Here is a 9,584-nt window from a genome sequence, read left to right as displayed (position 1 = left end):
TTTTGAATTGTTCCATAAACCTATTTATATAACTAGGGCAAGTAAAACTATTTCTTAAAGAAACCTGAGGCGGAAGTAAACAATAATATAGGACAAGAATCACTGGCCCATGCCAATACAATAGTCCCATAGTACCCATACTAAGGTTACAAAACATGTAGTCTCACGGTCACAAGCAACTCCTTTTATTTTCTCTTGTTGTATTCCTAATAATGAACTACTCCCTAGGTTCGTCCAAACAATAAACAATCTAAAAGCTCGTAAAAAGTAACATAACTATAGAATTCGAACAACCCAGTATTATATCAGAGCTAATACCAATTACATAACCATACAAATTACTATCATAATATCAGAGCTCGTACCAACCTATCATAATATCAGAGCTCGTACCGACCTATCATAATCTCAAAACTCGTACCAACCTATCATAATCTCAAAGCTCGTACCAACCTATCATAATCTCAAAGCTCGTACCAACCTATCATAATCTCAAAACTCGTACCAACCTATCATAATATCACCGCTCGTACCGACCTATCATAAAATCACAGCTCGTACCGACCTATCATAATATCACAACTCGTACCAACCTATCATAATATCACAGCTCGTACCGACCTATCATAATCTCAAAACTCGTACCAACCTATCATAATCTCAAAACTCGTACCGACCTATCATAATCTCAGAGCCCGTACATGTACCAACTTATCATAATTTCAAAACTCGTACCGACCTATCATAATCTCAAAACTCGCACCGACCTATCATAATATCACAGCTCGTGCCGACCTATCAAAATATCACAGCTCGAACAGACCTATCAGAATATCACAGCTCGTAACGACCTATCATAATATCACACCTCGTACCGACCTATCATAATATCACAGCTCGTACCGACCTATCAAAATATCACAGCTCGTACCGACCTATCAGAATATCACAGCTCGTACCGACCTATCATAATATCACAGCTCGTACCAACCTATTGTAATCTCAAGTTCGTACCGACCTATCATAATATCGGAGCTCGTACCAACCTATCATAATATCAGAGCTCGTACCGACCTATCATAATATCACAGCTCGTACCGACCTATCATAATATCACAGCTCGTACGTACCGACCTATTTTAAACTTTAGGTTAGTAATCTTAGAGCTGGTACCCACCTATTATAATCGCAGAGCTGGTACCAACCTATTATAATCGCAGAGCTGGTACCCACCTATTATAATCGCAGAGCTCATACCGACCTATTTTTAACTTTAGGTTGGTAATCTTAGAGCTGGTACCCACCTATTATAATCGCAGAGCTGGTACCAACCTATTATAATCACAGAGCTAGTACCGACCTATCATTATCTCAAAACTCGTACCAACCTATCATAATCTCAAAACTCGTACCGACCTATCGTAATCTCAAAACTCGTACCGACCTATCATAATCTCAAAACTCGTACCAACCTATCATAATCTCAAAACTCGTCCCGACCTATCATAATCTCACAGCTCGTACCGGCCTATCATAATATCACAGCTCGTGCCAACCTATTGTAATCACAAGTTCGTACCGACCTATCCCAATATCACAGCTCGTACGTACCGACCTATTTTAATATCAAAACTCGTACCGCCCTATCATAATCTCAGAGCTCGTTCCGTACCAACCTATTATAATCTCAAAACGCGTACCAACATATTATAATCTCAAAACTCGTACCGACCTATTTCAATATCAAAACTCATACCAACCTATTTTAATATCAAAACTCGTACCGATCTATTATAATCTCAAAACTCGTACCGACCTATCATAATCTCAAAACTCGTACCGACCTATTTTAATATCAAAACTCGTACCGACCTATTATAATCTCAAAACTCGTACCGACCTATTATAATCTCAGAGCTCGTTCCGTACCAACCTATTATAATCTCAAAACGCATACCAACCTATTATAATCTCAAAACTCGTACCGACCTATTATAATCTCAAAACTCGTACCGACCTATTATAATCTCAGAGCTCGTTCCGTACCAACCTATTATAATCTCAAAACGCATACCAACCTATTATAATCTCAAAACTCGTACCGACCTATTATAATCTCAAAACTCGTACCGACCTATTATAATCTCAGAGCTCGTTCCGTACCAACCTATTATAATCTCAAAACGCATACCAACCTATTATAATCTCAAAACTCGTACCGACCTATTATAATCTCAAAACTCGTACCGACCTATTATAATCTCAGAGCTCGTTCCGTACCAACCTATTATAATCTCAAAACGCATACCAACCTATTATAATCTCAAAACTCGTACCGACCTATTATAATCTCAAAACTCGTACCGACCTATTATAATCTCAGAGCTCGTTCCGTACCAACCTATTATAATCTCAAAACGCATACCAACCTATTATAATCTCAAAACTCGTACCGACCTATTATAATCTCAAAACTCGTACCGACCTATCATAACCTCAGAGCTCGTTCCGTACCAACCTATTATAATCTCAGAGCTCGTACCAACCAATTATAATCTCAGAGCTCGTACTGACCTATCATAATATTTAGGTTGGTAATCTCAGAGCTCGTTCCGTACCAACCTATCATAATCTCAAAACTCGTACCGACCCATTATAATCTCAGAGCTCGTACCAACCTATTATAATTACAGAGCTAGTACCGACCTATCACAATCTCAGAGCTAGTACCAACCTATTATTATCACAGAGCTAGTACCGACCTATTATAATCACAGAGCTAGTACCGACCTATCATAATCTCAAAACTCGTACCAACCTATCATAATCTCAAAACTCGTACCAACCTATCATAATCTCAAAACTCGTACCAACCTATCATAATCTCAAAACTCGTACCAACCTATTATAATCACAGTGCTAGTACCGACCTATCATAATCTCAAAACTCGTACCAACCTATAATCACAGAGCTAGTACCGACCTATCATAATCTCAAAACTCGTACCAACCTATTATAATCTCAGAACTAGTACCGACCTATCATAATCTCAAAACTCGTACCAACCTAAAATAATCGCAGAGCTCGTACCAACCTATTATAATCTCAGAGCTCGTTCCGTACCAACCTATTATAATCTCAAAACGCGTACCAACCTATTATAATCTCAAAACTCGTACCGACCTATTTCAATATCAAAACTCATACCAACCTATTTTAATATCAAAACTCGTACCGATCTATTATAATCTCAAAACTCGTACCGACCTATCATAATCTCAAAACTCGTACCAACCTAAAATAATCGCAGAGCTCGTACCAACCTATTATAATCTCAGAGCTCGTTCCGTACCAACCTATTATAATCTCAGAGCTCGTACCAACCAATTATAATCTCAGAGCTCGTACTGACCTATCATAATATTTAGGTTGGTAATCTCAGAGCTCGTTCCGTACCAACCTATTATAATCTCAAAACGCGTACCAACCCATTATAATCTCAAAACTCGTACCGACCTATTATAATCTCAAAACTCGTTCCGACCTATTATAATCTCAGAGCTCGTTCCGTACCAACCTATTATAATCTCAAAACGCATACCAACCTATTATAATCTCAAAACTAGTACCGCCCTATTATAATCTCAAAACTCGTACCGACCTATCATAATCTCAAAACTCGTACCGACCCATTATAATCTCAGAGCTCGTACCAACCTATTATAATTACAGGGCTAGTACCGACCTATCACAATCCCAGAGCTAGTACCAACCTATTATAATCACAGAGCTCGTACCGACCTATTATAATCACAGAGCTAGTACCGACCTATCATAATCTCAAAACTCGTACCAACCTATCATAATCTCAAAACTCGTACCAACCTATCATAATCTCAAAACTCGTACCAACCTATTATAATCTCAGAGCTCGTACCAACCTATTATAATCACAGAGCTAGTACCGACCTATCATAATCTCAAAACTCGTACCAACCTATCATAATCTCAAAACTCGTACCAACCTATCATAATCTCAAAACTCGTACCAACCTATTATAATCTCAGAGCTCGTACCAACCTATTATAATCACAGAGCTAGTACCGACCTATCATAATCTCAAAACTCGTACCAACCTATCATAATCTCAAAACTCGTACCAACCTATCATAATCTCAAAACTCGTACCAACCTATTATAATCTCAGAGCTCGTACCAACCTATTATAATCACAGAGCTAGTACCGACCTATCATAATCTCAAAACTCGTACCAACCTATCATAATCTCAAAACTCGTACCAACCTATCATAATCTCAAAACTCGTACCAACCTATTATAATCACAGTGCTAGTACCGACCTATCATAATCTCAAAACTCGTACCAACCTATAATCACAGAGCTAGTACCGACCTTTCATAATCTCAAAACTCGTACCAACCTATTATAATCTCAGAGCTCGTTCCGTACCAACCTATTATAATCTCAGAGCTCGTACCAACCTATTATAATCACAGAGCTAGTACCGACCTATCATAATCTCAAAACTCGTACCAACCTATCATAATCTCAAAACTCGTACCAACCTATCATAATCTCAAAACTCGTACCAACCTATTATAATCACAGTGCTAGTACCGACCTATCATAATCTCAAAACTCGTACCAACCTATAATCACAGAGCTAGTACCGACCTTTCATAATCTCAAAACTCGTACCAACCTATTATAATCTCAGAGCTCGTTCCGTACCAACCTATTATAATCTCAGAGCTCGTACCAACCAATTATAATCACAGAGCTAGTACCGACCTATCATAATCTCAAAACTCGTACCAACCTATTATAATCACAGAACTCGTTCCGTACCAACCTATTATAATCACAGAGCTGGTACCGACCTATCATAATCTCAGAGCTTGTACCGACCTATAATCACAGAGCTAGTACCGACCTATCATAATCACAGAGCTAGTACCGACCTATCATAATCTCAGAGCTCGTTCCGTACCAAACTATTATAATCTCAGAGCTCGTACCAACCTATCATAATCTCAAAACTTGTATCAACCTATTATAATCTCAAAACTCGTACCGACCTATCATAATCTCAAAACTCGTACCGACCTATCATAATCTCAAAACTCTTACCGACCTTTCATAATCTCAAAACTCGTACCAACCTATTATGATCTCAAAACTAGTACCGACCTATCATAATCGCAGAGCTCGTACTAACCTATCATAATCTCAAAACTCGTACCAACCTTTTCATAGCTCAAATAGATCTTAGGGAGATCTTGGCGCCCACCATTGTTTCATCTTCATTAGTTTTTTGTCAGTTTGATCTTTTCTCTGATCTGTTTGAACGAGTCGTGTTAACATGAGTTAATGCACCTTGATGATGTAATAGTGCTGTGTATAAAAGACATTATTCAAAGTGGGTTTGTTGTTTCACATAGAAAGATGTTTCCAGTTCTTATTGAGAAATAGCGATAACAGACCTTCACTGTCAAAATCAAGGGTGCATGCTGCCTATCGGCGATTTTGTGTATCCCATCAATCTCAAAAGTTAACATGCATAACTACAAACCAGGGGGACCCGTCATATCAAATTTAAGAAAGATCCCCCAATTACTTACTGAGAAATAGCGATAACAAATCGTCACTGTCAAAATCCAAGATGGTTGCCTGTTGGCCATTTTTTTCATCCGATCAGATTCAAAAGTAATCATGCAAAACAACAGGCCACAGACCAAGGGGAAACTACATGTCAAATTTGAGATAATATTAATTGTTTAAGGACGGACGACGGACGGATCAAGGACCACGGATTTGAAAAACTTATACATGTATGAACACCAGTTAATTTCTATAACGTCAAGACGGTACTGAACACAAAGTCAACACGTTGCAAATACTTGTTAGTTGATTTTTAACATTCGAACGTGTGTTATATTTTCTAGTGCCGATGCATGAATTTCCTTAGAAATACGCTATTTAAACACCACAAAAAATATCTTTTAAACATTGATCTGAGGCGCAACGTGCATATACCTGTAGGCCACACGGACCTGTACATTAGCTGTGGAGTACACAAGGGCGTATCATTTCGTTCTGTTTCAGTCACGATTTGACGTTTTCGTAACAATTTAATGATATTATTTACCTTCTAAACACGGATGTTAAAACAGATCATAAACGTAGGTGACTCAGACGGTTAATACGCCTTCACCGTGGATAAACACATGGCAGAAGGGGGATAACTCGAATACTGCATTTGTCTCAGCAGTATGGTGGGAGCTATAATACCATCTCCGTCTCAACAGCATTAAGAGGGGCTCTGCTTAAAGCTATTATAACATCTCCGTCTGAGTAGTATTTAGAGGGGCTCTGGTCTCACAGAACAACAGGACAAATTTAGGGCACGACTGGCACATAGTATCAGGACAAAATAAGGGTACGACAGTCAAAGAACAACAGTACAAAGTGAGGGCTCTGCTTAAAGCTATTATAACATCTCCGTCTGAGGAGTATTTAGAGGGGCTCTGGTGTCACAGAACAACAGGTAATAAGGACAAAGTAAGGACACGACTGTCACGGATCAACAGGACAAAGTAAGGACACGACTGTCACATAGCATCAGGACAAAGTATGGATACGACGGTCACATAGCATCAGGACAAAATAAGGACACGATTGTCACAGATCAACAGAACAAAGCGAATACACGACTGTCACAGATCAACAGGACAAAATAAGGATACGACTGTCACATAGCATCAGGACAAAATAAGGACACGACTGGCACAGATCAACAGAACAAAGCGAGTACACAACTGTCACATAGCATCAGGACAAAGTAAGGAAACGACTGTCACAGATCAACAGAACAAAGCGAGTACACGACTAGGACAAAATAAGGACACGAGTGTCACAGATCAACAGGACAAATAAGGACACGACTGTCACATAGCATCAGGACAAAGGTAGGACACGACTGTCACATAGCATCAGGTCAAGTACAGATACGACTGTGAAAGAGCATCAGGACAAAGTAAGGACACGACTGTCACAGAGCATCAGGACAAAGTAAGGACACGACTGTCAAAGATCAACAGGACAAACTAAGGACACCGCTGTCACATAGCCTCAGGACAAAGTAAGGAAACGACTGTCACATAGCATCAGGACAAAGGTAGGACACGACTGTCACATAGCATCAGGTCAAGTACAGATACGACTGTGAAAGAGCATCAGGACAAAGTAAGGACACGACTGTCACATAGCATCAGGACAAAGGTAGGACACGGCTGTCACATAGCATCAGGACAAAGTTAGGACACGACTGTCACATAGCATCAGGACAAAATAACGACAAAACTGTCACACAACATCAGGACAAAGTAAGGACACAACTGTCACATAGCTTCAGGACAAAGCGAGTACACGACTGTCACAGAGCCTCAAGACAAAGTAAGGACACGACTGTCACACAACATCAGGACAAAGTAAGGACACGACTGTCACATAGCATCAGGACAAAGCAAGTACACGACTGTCACAGAGCCTCAAGACAAAGTAAGGACACGACTGTCACAGATCAACAGAACAAAGTAAGGACACGACTGGCACAGAGCATCAGGACAAAGGTAGGACACGACGGTCAAATAGCATCAGGAAAAGTAAGGACACGACTGTCACATATCATCAGGACAAAGGTAGGACATGACTGTCACAGAGCATCAGGACAAAGTAAGGACACGACTGTCACATATCATCAGGACAAAGGTAGGACATGACTGTCGCAGAGCATCAGGACAAAGTAAGGACACGACTGTCACATAGCATCAGGACAAAGTAAGGACACGACTAGCCCAGAGCATCAGGACAAAGTAAGGACACGACTGGCACAGAGCATCAGGACAAAGTAAGGACACGGCTGTCACATAGCCTCAGGACAAAGGTAGGACACGACTGTAACAGATCAACAGAACAAAGCGAGAACGGGACTGTCACATAGCCCCAGAACAAAGTAAGGACACGACTGTCACAGAGCCTCAGGACAAAGGTAGGACACGACTGTCACAGAACGTCAGGACAAAGTAAGGACACGACGGTCAAATAGCATCAGGACAAAGGTAGGACATGACTGTCACAGAGCATCAGGACAAAGGTAGGACATGACTGTCACATAGCCCCAGAACAAAGTACAGATACTACTGACACAGAACAACAGGACAAAGTTAGGGCACGACTGGCACATAGCATCAGGACAAAATAAGGATACGACAGTCAAAGAACAACAGTACAAAGTGAGGACACGACTGTCAAATAGCATCAGTACAAAGTATTACACGATCGTCACAGTACAACAGGACAAATTGAGGACATGACTTTCACATCAAACACACAGTAGGGGTAAACTATGTGACAAGAATAAGACAAACACACGGGAGTGTAAACAAACAAACAGCTCCATGATGAAAAGAACCAAAAGAAAGAATTTATCCCCGACAGTTCACGAAAAAAAAGATACTTTTAAACAAAGTTTTAAACACGTTCACTGAAAGAAAGGGTAAACGTTCTATTGCATTGGTCAATACCACTAAGGCCTGCAGCATCATTGTGTGAACTTTTGCAGTAGATACGCGTTTCTCTTTCTGTATCAAATGTTATGTAATCGATATCTTTGTGTTGCGTGTCTTTTTCTGTGATCCCATTCACCACCCTAGCCTGTTTCGTACCTGTGCAATCCGAGCCAGAAATCAAAGGTTATTTACTACTGTATTTTTTATGAAATCAAAGAGGCGGCCAAATAAAGGTGACTTCACTGCTAAATGCCACAAGCACATCGAGACATTTAAGGAGTTAAGAATGTTTAGTATTCTGTTTGTAAAGTTAGCCTTTTACATTTTGTCAACCTCGATTTTATAATTATGTACCTGGAACCGCTGTGTACCTCGCCGCACGTTCATTAATAGTAAGGTCTTTTATATCTTTTATTGAAGGCTTGTTTCTCACTATTTTTCAAAATAAAGGTAATTTCAAAAGATTTTTGATAGAGTTGATACTAAAACACTAGACTTTATTTAAACAAAGACCCTCGTGTATAGAATAGTGAGCACAAGTGTAGCGCCTCGACCTAAACAAATACCAAAGCGGGTTTTACCAGATAACATCACACAACTCGCGACGACACGACACTGTACGATCTACACTTCCTTGTTGGGGACATGTAGTTTGAAACATCTTAGATCAATTTAAACCAACAGATTTGGTCACTGTATACTATTCCAAGTTCGGATATCGATAGATATATCGAAAAGCAGTCTAACAGCTAAGGGAACCTTCTTACATATGTATAATACACAATACAATGCAGCCTTCCTTTATTACATACACAAAGGAGAGTAATCCTATATAACATATAACGTGCAGCCTGCCTCTATTACATACACAACGGAGAGTAATCCTATATAACATATAACGTGCAGCCTGCCTCTATTACATACACAACGGAGAGTAATCCTATATAACATATAACGTGCAGCCTGCCTCTATTACATACACAACGGAGAG

This window comes from Mizuhopecten yessoensis, unplaced genomic scaffold, assembly GCF_002113885.1.
Source record: "Mizuhopecten yessoensis strain PY_sf001 unplaced genomic scaffold, ASM211388v2 scaffold715903, whole genome shotgun sequence".
Classification (NCBI taxonomy): Eukaryota; Metazoa; Mollusca; class Bivalvia; order Pectinida; family Pectinidae; genus Mizuhopecten; species Mizuhopecten yessoensis.
The sequence above is the reverse complement of the archived record's forward strand: the minus strand, read 5'-3'. Positions refer to the sequence as shown.